This window comes from Patagioenas fasciata, chromosome W, assembly GCF_037038585.1.
Source record: "Patagioenas fasciata isolate bPatFas1 chromosome W, bPatFas1.hap1, whole genome shotgun sequence".
Taxonomy (NCBI): domain Eukaryota; kingdom Metazoa; phylum Chordata; class Aves; order Columbiformes; family Columbidae; genus Patagioenas; species Patagioenas fasciata.
The window spans coordinates 9,102,415-9,117,807 of NC_092559.1; positions in this window are offsets into that span (position 1 = coordinate 9,102,415).

Genomic DNA, 15,393 nt, shown 5'->3' on the forward strand with positions numbered 1-15,393 from the left:
GCCCTGGGAACAAGGGGGGGTCCCCATAGTGTCCCAATGGGTCCTGGGGACAAGTGGGGTGCCCAGGATGTCACAATGGGTCCTGGGGCAAGTGGGGTCCCCAGGATGTCACAATGGGCCCCAGTGACAAAGGGGCCCCCTGAATGTCACAATCGGTCCTGGGGACAATGTGGGGTCCTGGGACGTCACAATGGGCTCTGGGGACAAGGAGGGATCCCCAGGATGTCACAATGGGCGCTGGGGACAATGGGGGGTCCTGGGACGTCACAATGGGCCCCAGTGACAAGGCGGGGTCCCCAGGATGTCACAATGGGCCCTGGGGACAAAGAGGGGTCCCCTGAATGTCCAATGGGCTCTGGGAACAAGGGGGTGCAGTGGATGTCACAATGGGCCCTGGGGACAATGGGGGGTCCTGGAATGTCACAATGGGCCCTGGGGACAATGGGGGGTGCCCAGGATGTGAAAATGAGTCCTGAGGACAAGGGGGGGTCCCCATGGTGTCACAATGGGTCCCCAGTGACAAGGAGGGGTCCCCATGGTGTCACAATAGGCCCTGGGGACAAAGTGGGGTCCTAGAATGTCACAATGGGCCCTGGGGACAAAAGGGGTTGCCATGGTGCCGCAATAGGCCCTGGGGTCAAAGGGGCTCCCCATGGTGCTACAATGGGCCCTGGGGACAAAGGGGAGTCCTGGGATGTCACAATGGACCCTGGGGATAAAGGGGATGTCCCCATGGTGCCACAATGGGCCCTGGGAGCAAGGGGGTCCCCAGGATGTCACAATGGGTCCTGGGGACAATGGGAGGTGCCCAAGATGTCACAATGGACCATGAGGACAAGCGGGGGTCTCCATGGTGTCACAATGGGTCCCCAGTGACAAGGGGGGGTCCCCATGGTGTCACAATGGGTCCTGGGGTCAATGGGAGGTGCCCAAGATGTCACAATGGACCCTGAGGACAAGCGGGGGTCTCCATGGTGTCACAATGGGTCTCCAGTGACAAGGGTGGTACCCATGGTGTCACAATGGGCCCTGGGGACAAACGTGGCTCCCCTCAATATCAAAATGGGTCCTGGGGACAAAGTGGGCTCCTCGGATGTCACAATGGACACTGGGGACAACGGGAGGTCCTGGGACGTCACAATGGGCCCTGGGGACAAAGTTGGTCCCCACGATGTCTCAATGAGCCCCAGTGACAAAGGGGGGTACCCAGGATGTCACAATGGGCCGTGGGGACAATGAGGGGTCCTGGGACATCACAATGGGTCCTGGGGACAAGGGGGGGACCCCTGAATGTCACAATGGGCCCTGGGGACAATGTGGGGTCCTGGGATGTCACAATGGGCCCCAGTGACTAAGGGGGTCCCCTGAATGTCACAATGGGCCCTGGGGACAATGGGGGGTCCTGGGACGTCACAATGGGCCCTGGGGACAAGGAGGGATCCCCAGGATGTCACAATGGGCCCTGGGGACAAGGAGGGATCCCCAGGATGTCACAAAGGGCCCTAGGGACAATGGGGGGTCCTGGGAAGTCACAATGGGCCCTGGGGACAAGGGGGGGTCCCCTGAATGTCGCAATGGGCCCTGAGGACAATGGGAGGTCCCCATGGTGTCACAAAGGGTCCCCAGTGACAAGGGAGGTCCCCACGGTGCCAGGATGGGTCCTGGGTACAAGGAGGTCCCCAGGATGTCACAATGGGCCCTGGGGACAATGAGGGTCCCCAGAATGTCACAATGGGCCCTAGGGACAAAGAGGCTCCCCAGGATGTCACAATGGGACCTGGGGACAAGGGGGTCCCCAGGAACTCACAATGGGCTCTGGGGACAATGGAGGTTCCCCAGGATGTTCACAATAGGCCCTGAGGACAAGGGGTTGTCCCCATGGTGTCACAATGGGTCCCCAGTGACAAGGGGGTCCCCAAGGTGTCACAATGGGCCCTGGGGACAATGGGGGGTCCTGGGACGTCACAATGGGCCCTGGGGACAAGGAGGGATCCCCAGGATGTCACAATAGGCCCTGGGGACAAGGGGGGGTCCCCAGGATGTCACATTGTGCCCTGGGTACAAAGAGGCGTCCCCAGGATGTCACAATGGGCCCTGGGGACAATAGGGGTTCCTAAGACGTCACAATGGGCCCTGGGGCCAAGCAGGGATCCCCAGGATGTCACAATGGGCCCTGGGGACAATGGGGGGTCCTGGGACGTCACAATGGGCCCCAGTGACAAGGGGGCATCCCCAGGATGTCACAATGGTCCCTGGGGACCAGGGGGGTCCTGCGATGTCACAATGGGCCCCGGGGACAAAGCGGGTCCCCTGGATGTCACAATGGGCTCTGGGGACAAAGGGGATCCCCACGGTATCAGAATGGGCCCTGGGGACAAAGGGGGGTCCTGGGATGTCACAATGAGCCCTGCGGACAAGGGTGGTACCCACGGTGTCACAATGGGCCCTGGGAACAAGGGGGGGTCCCCATAGTGTCACAATGAATCCTGGGGACAAGTGGGGTGCCCAGGATGTCACAATGGGTCCTGGGGACAAGTGGGGTCCCCAGGATGTCACAATGGGCCCCAGTGACAAAGGGGCCCCCTGAATGTCACAATCGGTCCTGGGGACAATGTGGGGTCCTGGGACGTCACAATGGGCTCTGGGGACAAGGAGGGATCCCCAGGATGTCACAATGGGCGCTGGGGACAATGGGGGGTCCTGGGACGTCACAATGGGCCCCAGTGACAAGGCGGGGTCCCCAGGATGTCACAATGGGCCCTGGGGACAAAGAGGGGTCCCCTGAATGTCCAATGGGCTCTGGGAACAAGGGGGTGCAGTGGATGTCACAATGGGCCCTGGGGACAATGGGGGGTCCTGGAATGTCACAATGGGCCCTGGGGACAATGGGGGTCCCCAGGATGTCACAATGGGCCCTGGGGACAATGGGGGGTGCCCAGGATGTGAAAATGAGTCCTGAGGACAAGGGGGGGTCCCCATGGTGTCACAATGGGTCCCCAGTGACAAGGAGGGGTCCCCATGGTGTCACAATAGGCCCTGGGGACAAAGTGGGGTCCTAGAATGTCACAATGGGCCCTGGGGACAAAAGGGGTTGCCATGATGCCGCAATAGGCCCTGGGGTCAAAGGGGCTCCCCATGGTGCTACAATGGGCCCTGGGGACAAAGGGGGGTCCTGGGATGTCACAATGGACCCTGGGGACAAAGGGGATGTCCGCATGGTGCCACAATGGGCCCTGGGAGCAAGGGGGTCCCCAGGATGTCACAATGGGTCCTGGGGACAATGGGAGGTGCCCAAGATGTCACAATGGACCCTGAGGACAAGCGGGGGTCTCCATGGTGTCACAATGGGTCCCCAGTGACAAGGGGGGGTCCCCATGGTGTCACAATGGGTCCTGGGGTCAATGGGAGGTGCCCAAGATGTCACAATGGACCCTGAGGACAAGCGGGGGTCTCCATGGTGTCACAATGGGTCTCCAGTGACAAGGGTGGTACCCATGGTGTCACAATGGGCCCTGGGGACAAACGTGGCTCCCCTCAATATCAAAATGGGTCCTGGGGACAAAGTGGGCTCCTCAGATGTCACAATGGACACTGGGGACAACGGGAGGTCCTGGGACGTCACAATGGGCCCTGGGGACAAAGTTGGTCCCCACGATGTCTCAATGAGCCCCAGTGACAAAGGGGGGTACCCAGGATGTCACAATGGGCCGTGGGGACAATGAGGGGTCCTGGGACATCACAATGGGTCCTGGGGACAAGGGGGGGACCCCTGAATGTCACAATGGGCCCTGGGGACAATGTGGGGTCCTGGGATGTCACAATGGGCCCCAGTGACTAAGGGGGTCCCCTGAATGTCACAATGGGCCCTGGGGACAATGGGGGGTCCTGGGACGTCACAATGGGCCCTGGGGACAAGGAGGGATCCCCAGGATGTCACAATGGGCCCTGGGGACAAGGAGGGATCCCCAGGATGTCACAAAGGGCCCTAGGGACAATGGGGGGTCCTGGGAAGTCACAATGGGCCCTGGGGACAAGGGGGGGTCCCCATAGTGTCACAATGGGTCCTGGGGACAAGTGGGGTGCCCAGGATGTCACAATGGGTCCTGGGGACAAGTGGGGTCCCCAGGATGTCACAATGGGCCCCAGTGACAAAGGGGCCCCCTGAATGTCACAATCGGTCCTGGGGACAATGTGGGGTCCTGGGACGTCACAATGGGCCCTGGGGACAAGGAGGGATCCCCAGGATGTCACAATGGGCGCTGGGGACAATTGGGGGTCCTGGGACGTCACAATGGGCCCCAGTGACAAGGCGGGGTCCCCAGGATGTCACAATGGGCCCTGGGGACAAAGAGGGGTCCCCTGAATGTCCAATGGGCTCTGGGAACAAGGGGGTGCAGTGGATGTCACAATGGGCCCTGGGGACAATGGGGGGTCCTGGAATGTCACAATGGGCCCTGGGGACAATGGGGATCCCCAGGATGTCACAATGGGCCCTGGGGACAATGGGGGGTGCCCAGGATGTGAAAATGAGTCCTGAGGACAAGGGGGGGTCCCCATGGTGTCACAATGGGTCCCCAGTGACAAGGAGGGGTCCCCATGGTGTCACAATAGGCCCTGGGGACAAAGTGGGGTCCTAGAATGTCACAATGGGCCCTGGGGACAAAAGGGGTTGCCATGATGCCGCAATAGGCCCTGGGGTCAAAGGGGCTCCCCATGGTGCTACAATGGGCCCTGGGGACAAAGGGGGGTCCTGGGATGTCACAATGGACCCTGGGGACAAAGGGGATGTCCGCATGGTGCCACAATGGGCCCTGGGAGCAAGGGGGTCCCCAGGATGTCACAATGGGTCCTGGGGACAATGGGAGGTGCCCAAGATGTCACAATGGACCCTGAGGACAAGCGGGGGTCTCCATGGTGTCACAATGGGTCCCCAGTGACAAGGGGGGGTCCCCATGGTGTCACAATGGGTCCTGGGGTCAATGGGAGGTGCCCAAGATGTCACAATGGACCCTGAGGACAAGCGGGGGTCTCCATGGTGTCACAATGGGTCTCCAGTGACAAGGGTGGTACCCATGGTGTCACAATGGGCCCTGGGGACAAACGTGGCTCCCCTCAATATCAAAATGGGTCCTGGGGACAAAGTGGGCTCCTCGGATGTCACAATGGACACTGGGGACAACGGGAGGTCCTGGGACGTCACAATGGGCCCTGGGGACAAAGTTGGTCCCCACGATGTCTCAATGAGCCCCAGTGACAAAGGAGGGTACCCAGGATGTCACAATGGGCCGTGGGGACAATGAGGGGTCCTGGGATGTCACAATGGGCCCCAGTGACTAAGGGGGTCCCCTGAATGTCACAATGGGCCCTGGGGACAATGGGGGGTCCTGGGACGTCACAATGGGCCCTGGGGACAAGGAGGGATCCCCAGGATGTCACAATGGGCCCTGGGGACAAGGAGGGATCCCCAGGATGTCACAAAGGGCCCTAGGGACAATGGGGGGTCCTGGGAAGTCACAATGGGCCCTGGGGACAGGGGGGGTCCCCTGAATGTCACAATGGGCCCTGAGGACAATGGGAGGTCCCCATGGTGTCACAAAGGGTCCCCAGTGACAAGGGAGGTCCCCACGGTGCCAGGATGGGTCCTGGGGACAAGGAGGTCCCCAGGATGGGTCCTGGGGACAAGGAGGTCCCCAGGATGTCACAATGGGCCCTGGGGACAATGAGGGTCCCCAGAATGTCACAATGGGCCCTAGGGACAAAGAGGCTCCCCAGGATGTCACAATGGGACCTGGGGACAAGGGGGTCCCCAGGAACTCACAATGGGCTCTGGGGACAATGGAGGTTCCCCAGGATGTTCACAATAGGCCCTGAGGACAAGGGGTGGTCCCCATGGTGTCACAATGGGTCCCCAGTGACAAGGGGGTCCCCAAGATGTCACAATGGGCCCTGGGGACAATGGGGGGTCCTGGGACATAACAATAGGCCCTGGGGACAAAGGGGGTCCCCACGGTGTTACAATGGTCCCGGGGGACAAAGGGGGATGCCCAGGATGTCACAATGGGCCCTGAGGACAAGGAGGGGTCCCCATGGTGTCACAATGGGTCCCCAGTGACAAGGAGGGTCCCCATGGTGTCACGATGGGTCCTGGGGACAAGGGGGTCCCCAGGATGTAACAATGAACCCTGGGGAGAATGGGGGGTCCTGGGACGTCACAATGGGTCCTGGGGAAAACGGGGGTCTCCAGGATGTCACAATGGGCTCTGGGGACAATGCGGGGTTCTGGGACATCACAATGGGCCCTGGGGACAAGAGGGGGTCCTGGGATGTCACAATGGGCCCCAGTGACAAAGGGGGTCCCCTGAATGTCACAATGGGCCCTGGGGACAATGGGGGGGTCCTGGGACGTCACAATGGGCCCTGGGGACAAGGAGGGATCCCCAGGATGTTACAATGGGCCCTGGGGACAATGGGGGGTCCTGGGACATCACAATGGGCCCTGGGGACAAGAGGGGGTCCCCAGGATGTCACAATGGGCCCTGGGGACAAAGAGGGGTCCCCTGAATGTCACAATGGGCCCTGGGGACAATGGGGGGTCCTGGGATGTCACAATGAGCCCTGCGGACAAGGGTGGTACCCACGGTGTGACAATGGGCCCTGGGAACAAGGCGGGGTCCCCATAGTGTCACAATGGGTCCTGGGGACAAGTGGGGTCCCCAGGATGTCACAATGGGTCCTGGGGACAATGTGGGGTCCTGGGTTGTCACAATGGGCCCCAGTGACAAAGGGGGTCCCCTGAATGTCCCAATGGGCCCTGGGGACAATGGGGAGTCCTGGGACGTCACAATGGGCCCTGGGCACAAGGAGGGATCCCCAGGATGTCACAATGGGCCCTGGGGACAATGGGGGGTCCTGGGACGTCACCATGGGCCCCAGTGACAAGGGGGGGTCCCCAGGATGTCACAATGGGCCCTGGGGACAAAGAGGGGTCCCCTGAATGTCACAATGGGCCCTGCGGACAAGGGCGTGCCGAGGATGTCACAATGGGCCCTGGGGACAATGGGGGGTCCTGGAATGTCACAATGGGCCCTGGGGACTATGGGGGTCCCCAGGATGTCACAATGGGCCTTGGGGACAATAGGAGGTTCTGGGATGTCACAATGGGCCCTGGGGACAATGAGGGATCCCCAGGATGTCACAATGGGCCCTGGGGACAATGGGAGGTCCCCATGGTGTCACAATGGGTCCCCAGTGATAAGGGAGGTCTCCACGGTGCCAGGATGGGTCTCCAGTGACTAGGGGGTCCCCAAGGTGTCACAATGGGCCCTGGGGACAATGGGGGGTCCTGGGACGTGACAATAGCCCCTGGAGACAAGGGGGTTCCCCACAGTGTCACAATGGGCCCTGAGGACAAGGGGGGGTCCCCATGGTGTCACAATGGGTCCCCAGTGACAAGGAGGGTCCCCATGGTGTCACGATGGGTCCTGGGGACAAGGGGGTCCCCAGGATGTTAGAATGGACCCTGGGGACAATGGGGGGTCCTGGGACGTCACAATGGGCCCTGGAGACAAAGGGGGTCTCCAGGATGTCACAATGGGCTCTGGGGACAATGCGGGGTCCTGGGACGTCTACAATGGGCCCCAGTGACAAAGGGGGTCCCCAGGATGTCACAATGGGCCCTGGGGACAATGTGGGGTCCTGGGATGTCACAATGGGCCCCAGTGACAAAGGGGGTCCCCTGAATGTCACAATGGGCCCTGGGGACAATGGGGGGTCCTGGGACGTCACAATGGGCCCTGGGGACAAGGAGGGATCCCCAGGATGTCACAATGGGCCCTGGGGACAATGGGGGGTCCTGGGACGTCACAATGGGCCCTGGGGACAAGAGGGGGTCCCCAGGATGTCACAATGGGCCCTGGGGACAAGGGGGTGCCGAGGATGTCACAATGGGCCCTGGGGACAATGGGGGGTCCTGGGACGTCACAATGGGCCCTGGGGACAAGGGGGGGTCCCCAGGATGTCACAATGGGCCCTGGGGACAAGGGGGGGTCCCCAGGATGTCACAATGGGCCCTGGGGACAAAGAGGGGTCTCTAAAGTGTAACAATGGGTCCTGGGGACACAGAGGGGCCCTAGGACGTCACAATCAGCCCTGGGGACAAGGGGGGGTACCCTGAAAGTCACAATGAGCCCTGGGAACAGAGGGGCTCCCCAGGACATCACAATGGGCCCTGGGAACAATGGGGGGTCCTGGGACGTCACAATGGGCCCTGGGGACAAGGGGGGGTCTCCAGGATGTCACAATGGGCCCTAGGGACAATGTAAGGTCCTGGGATGTCACAATGGGCCCCAGTGACAAAGGGGGTCCCCTGAATGTCACAATGGGTCCTGAGGACAATGGGGGGTCCTGGGACGTCACAGTGGGCCCTGGGGACAAGGAGGGATCCCCAGGATGTCACAATGGGCCCTGGGGACAAGGGGGGGTCCCCAGGATGTCACAATGTGCCCTGGGTCCAAGCAGGGATCCCCAGGATGTCACAATGGGCCCTGGGGACAATGGGGGGTCCTGGGACGTCACAATGGGCCCCAGTGACAAGGGGGCATCCCCAGGATGTCACAATGGTCCCTGGGGACCAGGGGGGTCCTGCGATGTCACAATGGGCCCTGGGGACAAAGGGGGTCCCCTGGATGTCACAATGGGCTCTGGGGACAAAGGGGATCCCCACGGTATCAGAATGGGCCCTAGGGACAAAGGGGGGTCCTGGGATGTCACAATGAGCCCTGCGGACAAGGGTGGTACCCACGGTGTCACAATGGGCCCTGGGAACAAGGGGGGGTCCCCATAGTGTCACAATGAGTCCTGGGGACAAGTGGGGTCCCCAGGATGTCACAATGGGTCCTGGGGACAAGTGGGGTCCCCAGGATGTCACAATGGGCCCCAGTGACAAAGGGGCCCCCTGAATGTCACAATCGGTCCTGGGGACAATGTAAGGTCCTGGGACGTCACAATGGGCCCCAGTGACAAGGGGGGATCCCCAGAATGTCACAATGGGCCCTGGGGACAAAGAGGGGTCCCCTCAATGTCACAATGGGCCCTGGGTACAAGGGGGTGCAGTGGATGTCACAATGGGCCCTGGGGACAATGGGGGTCCCCAGGATGTCACAATGGGCCCTGGGGACAATAGGAGGTTCTGGGATGTCACAATGGGCCCTAGGGACAATGAGGGTCCCCAGGATGTCACAATGGGCCCTGGGGACAATGGGGAGTCCTGGGACGTCACAATGGGCCCTGGGCACAAGGAGGGATCCCCAGGATGTCACAATGGGCCCTGGGGACAATGGGGGGTCCTGGGACGTCACCATGGGCCCCAGTGACAAGGGGGGGTCCCCAGGATGTCACAATGGGCCCTGGGGACAAAGAGGGGTCCCCTGAATGTCACAATGGGCCCTGCGGACAAGGGCGTGCCGAGGATGTCACAATGGGCCCTGGGGACAATGGGGGGTCCTGGAATGTCACAATGGGCCCTGGGGACTATGGGGGTCCCCAGGATGTCACAATGGGCCTTGGGGACAATAGGAGGTTCTGGGATGTCACAATGGGCCCTGGGGACAATGAGGGATCCCCAGGATGTCACAATGGGCCCTGGGGACAATGGGAGGTCCCCATGGTGTCACAATGGGTCCCCAGTGATAAGGGAGGTCTCCACGGTGCCAGGATGGGTCTCCAGTGACTAGGGGGTCCCCAAGGTGTCACAATGGGCCCTGGGGACAATGGGGGGTCCTGGGACGTGACAATAGCCCCTGGAGACAAGGGGGTTCCCCACAGTGTCACAATGGGCCCTGAGGACAAGGGGGGGTCCCCATGGTGTCACAATGGGTCCCCAGTGACAAGGAGGGTCCCCATGGTGTCACGATGGGTCCTGGGGACAAGGGGGTCCCCAGGATGTTAGAATGGACCCTGGGGACAATGGGGGGTCCTGGGACGTCACAATGGGCCCTGGAGACAAAGGGGGTCTCCAGGATGTCACAATGGGCTCTGGGGACAATGCGGGGTCCTGGGACGTCACAATGGGCCCCAGTGACAAAGGGGGTCCCCAGGATGTCACAATGGGCCCTGGGGACAATGTGGGGTCCTGGGATGTCACAATGGGCCCCAGTGACAAAGGGGGTCCCCTGAATGTCACAATGGGCCCTGGGGACAATGGGGGGTCCTGGGACGTCACAATGGGCCCTGGGGACAAGGAGGGATCCCCAGGATGTCACAATGGGCCCTGGGGACAATGGGGGGTCCTGGGACGTCACAATGGGCCCTGGGGACAAGAGGGGGTCCCCAGGATGTCACAATGGGCCCTGGGGACAAGGGGGTGCCGAGGATGTCACAATGGGCCCTGGGGACAATGGGGGGTCCTGGGACGTCACAATGGGCCCTGGGGACAAGGGGGGGTCCCCAGGATGTCACAATGGGCCCTGGGGACAAGGGGGGGTCCCCAGGATGTCACAATGGGCCCTGGGGACAAAGAGGGGTCTCTAAAGTGTCACAATGGGTCCTGGGGACACAGAGGGGCCCTAGGACGTCACAATCAGCCCTGGGGACAAGGGGGGGTACCCTGAAAGTCACAATGAGCCCTGGGAACAGAGGGGGCTCTCCAGGACATCACAATGGGCCCTGGGAACAATGGGGGGTCCTGGGACGTCACAATGGGCCCTGGGGACAAGGGGGGGTCTCCAGGATGTCACAATGGGCCCTAGGGACAATGTAAGGTCCTGGGATGTCACAATGGGCCCCAGTGACAAAGGGGGTCCCCTGAATGTCACAATGGGTCCTGAGGACAATGGGGGGTCCTGGGACGTCACAGTGGGCCCTGGGGACAAGGAGGGATCCCCAGGATGTCACAATGGGCCCTGGGGACAAGGGGGGGTCCCCAGGATGTCACAATGTGCCCTGGGGCCAAGCAGGGATCCCCAGGATGTCACAATGGGCCCTGGGGACAATGGGGGGTCCTGGGACGTCACAATGGGCCCCAGTGACAAGGGGGCATCCCCAGGATGTCACAATGGTCCCTGGGGACCAGGGGGGTCCTGCGATGTCACAATGGGCCCTGGGGACAAAGGGGGTCCCCTGGATGTCACAATGGGCTCTGGGGACAAAGGGGATCCCCACGGTATCAGAATGGGCCCTGGGGACAAAGGGGGGTCCTGGGATGTCACAATGAGCCCTGCGGACAAGGGTGGTACCCACGGTGTCACAATGGGCCCTGGGAACAAGGGGGGGTCCCCATAGTGTCACAATGAGTCCTGGGGACAAGTGGGGTCCCCAGGATGTCACAATGGGTCCTGGGGACAAGTGGGGTCCCCAGGATGTCACAATGGGCCCCAGTGACAAAGGGGCCCCCTGAATGTCACAATCGGTCCTGGGGACAATGTAAGGTCCTGGGACGTCACAATGGGCCCCAGTGACAAGGGGGGATCCCCAGAATGTCACAATGGGCCCTGGGGACAAAGAGGGGTCCCCTCAATGTCACAATGGGCCCTGGGTACAAGGGGGTGCAGTGGATGTCACAATGGGCCCTGGGGACAATGGGGGTCCCCAGGATGTCACAATGGGCCCTGGGGACAATAGGAGGTTCTGGGATGTCACAATGGGCCCTAGGGACAATGAGGGTCCCCAGGATGTCACAATGGGCCCTGGGGACAATGGGGAGTCCTGGGACGTCACAATGGGCCCTGGGCACAAGGAGGGATCCCCAGGATGTCACAATGGGCCCTGGGGACAATGGGGGGTCCTGGGACGTCACCATGGGCCCCAGTGACAAGGGGGGGTCCCCAGGATGTCACAATGGGCCCTGGGGACAAAGAGGGGTCCCCTGAATGTCACAATGGGCCCTGCGGACAAGGGCGTGCCGAGGATGTCACAATGGGCCCTGGGGACAATGGGGGGTCCTGGAATGTCACAATGGGCCCTGGGGACTATGGGGGTCCCCAGGATGTCACAATGGGCCTTGGGGACAATAGGAGGTTCTGGGATGTCACAATGGGCCCTGGGGACAATGAGGGATCCCCAGGATGTCACAATGGGCCCTGGGGACAATGGGAGGTCCCCATGGTGTCACAATGGGTCCCCAGTGATAAGGGAGGTCTCCACGGTGCCAGGATGGGTCTCCAGTGACTAGGGGGTCCCCAAGGTGTCACAATGGGCCCTGGGGACAATGGGGGGTCCTGGGACGTGACAATAGCCCCTGGAGACAAGGGGGTTCCCCACAGTGTCACAATGGGCCCTGAGGACAAGGGGGGGTCCCCATGGTGTCACAATGGGTCCCCAGTGACAAGGAGGGTCCCCATGGTGTCACGATGGGTCCTGGGGACAAGGGGGTCCCCAGGATGTTAGAATGGACCCTGGGGACAATGGGGGGTCCTGGGACGTCACAATGGGCCCTGGAGACAAAGGGGGTCTCCAGGATGTCACAATGGGCTCTGGGGACAATGCGGGGTCCTGGGACGTCACAATGGGCCCCAGTGACAAAGGGGGTCCCCAGGATGTCACAATGGGCCCTGGGGACAATGTGGGGTCCTGGGATGTCACAATGGGCCCCAGTGACAAAGGGGGTCCCCTGAATGTCACAATGGGCCCTGGGGACAATGGGGGGTCCTGGGACGTCACAATGGGCCCTGGGGACAATGGGGGGTCCTGGGACGTCACAATGGGCCCTGGGCACAAAGAGGGGGTCCCCAGGATGTCACAATGGGCCCTGGGGACAAGGGGGTGCCGAGGATGTCACAATGGGCCCTGGGGACAATGGGGGGTCCTGGGACGTCCCAATGGGCCCTGGGGACAAGGGGGGGTCCCCAGGATGTCACAATGGGCCCTGGGGACAAGGGGGGGTCCCCAGGATGTCACAATGGGCCCTGGGGACAAAGAGGGGTCTCTAAAGTGTCACAATGGGTCCTGGGGACACAGAGGGGCCCTAGGACGTCACAATCAGCCCTGGGGACAAGGGGGGGTACCCTGAAAGTCACAATGAGCCCTGGGAACAGAGGGGGCTCCCCAGGACATCACAATGGGCCCTGGGAACAATGGGGGGTCCTGGGACGTCACAATGGGCCCTGGGGACAAGGGGGGGTCTCCAGGATGTCACAATGGGCCCTAGGGACAATGTAAGGTCCTGGGATGTCACAATGGGCCCCAGTGACAAAGGGGGTCCCCTGAATGTCACAATGGGTCCTGAGGACAATGGGGGGTCCTGGGACGTCACAGTGGGCCCTGGGGACAAGGAGGGATCCCCAGGATGTCACAATGGGCCCTGGGGACAAGGGGGGGTCCCCAGGATGTCACAATGTGCCCTGGGGCCAAGCAGGGATCCCCAGGATGTCACAATGGGCCCTGGGGACAATGGGGGGTCCTGGGACGTCACAATGGGCCCCAGTGACAAGGGGGCATCCCCAGGATGTCACAATGGTCCCTGGGGACCAGGGGGGTCCTGCGATGTCACAATGGGCCCTGGGGACAAAGGGGGTCCCCTGGATGTCACAATGGGCTCTGGGGACAAAGGGGATCCCCACGGTATCAGAATGGGCCCTGGGGACAAAGGGGGGTCCTGGGATGTCACAATGAGCCCTGCGGACAAGGGTGGTACCCACGGTGTCACAATGGGCCCTGGGAACAAGGGGGGGTCCCCATAGTGTCACAATGAGTCCTGGGGACAAGTGGGGTCCCCAGGATGTCACAATGGGTCCTGGGGACAAGTGGGGTCCCCAGGATGTCACAATGGGCCCCAGTGACAAAGGGGCCCCCTGAATGTCACAATCGGTCCTGGGGACAATGTAAGGTCCTGGGACGTCACAATGGGCCCCAGTGACAAGGGGGGATCCCCAGAATGTCACAATGGGCCCTGGGGACAAAGAGGGGTCCCCTCAATGTCACAATGGGCCCTGGGTACAAGGGGGTGCAGTGGATGTCACAATGGGCCCTGGGGACAATGGGGGTCCCCAGGATGTCACAATGGGCCCTGGGGACAATAGGAGGTTCTGGGATGTCACAATGGGCCCTAGGGACAATGAGGGTCCCCAGGATGTCACAATGGGCCCTGGGGACAATGGGGGGTGCCCAGGATGTGAAAATGAGTCCTGAGGACAAGGGGGGGTCCCCATGGTGTCACAATGGGTCCCCAGTGACAAGGAGGGGTCCCCATGGTGTCACAATAGGCCCTGGGGACAAAGTGGGGTCCTAGAATGTCACAATGGGCCCTGGGGACAAAAGGGGTTGCCATGGTGCCGCAATAGGCCCTGGGGTCAAAGGGGCTCCCCATGGTGCTACAATGGGCCCTGGGGACAAAGGGGAGTCCTGGGATGTCACAATGGACCCTGGGGATAAAGGGGATGTCCCCATGGTGCCACAATGGGCCCTGGGAGCAAGGGGGTCCCCAGGATGTCACAATGGGTCCTGGGGACAATGGGAGGTGCCCAAGATGTCACAATGGACCCTGAGGACAAGCGGGGGTCTCCATGGTGTCACAATGGGTCCCCAGTGACAATGGGGGGTCCCCATGGTGTCACAATGGGTCCTGGGGTCAATGGGAGGTGCCCAAGATGTCACAATGGACCCTGAGGACAAGCGGGGGTCTCCATGGTGTCACAATGGGTCTCCAGTGACAAGGGTGGTACCCATGGTGTCACAATGGGCCCTGGGGACAAACGTGGCTCCCCTCAATATCAAAATGGGTCCTGGGGACAAAGTGGGCTCCTCGGATGTCACAATGGACACTGGGGACAACGGGAGGTCCTGGGACGTCACAATGGGCCCTGGGGACAAAGTTGGTCCCCACGATGTCTCAATGAGCCCCAGTGACAAAGGGGGGTACCCAGGATGTCACAATGGGCCGTGGGGACAATGAGGGGTCCTGGGACATCACAATGGGTCCTGGGGACAAGGGGGGGACCCCTGAATGTCACAATGGGCCCTGGGGACAATGTGGGGTCCTGGGATGTCACAATGGGCCCCAGTGACTAAGGGGGTCCCCTGAATGTCACAATGGGCCCTGGGGACAATGGGGGGTCCTGGGACGTCACAATGGGCCCTGGGGACAAGGAGGGATCCCCAGGATGTCACAATGGGCCCTGGGGACAAGGAGGGATCCCCAGGATGTCACAAAGGGCCCTAGGGACAATGGGGGGTCCTGGGAAGTCACAATGGGCCCTGGGGACAGGGGGGGTCCCCTGAATGTCACAATGGGCCCTGAGGACAATGGGAGGTCCCCATGGTGTCACAAAGGGTCCCCAGTGACAAGGGAGGTCCCCACGGTGCCAGGATGGGTCCTGGGGACAAGGAGGTCCCCAGGATGTCACAATGGGCCCTGGGGACAATGAGGGTCCCCAGAATGTCACAATGGGCCCTAGGGACAAA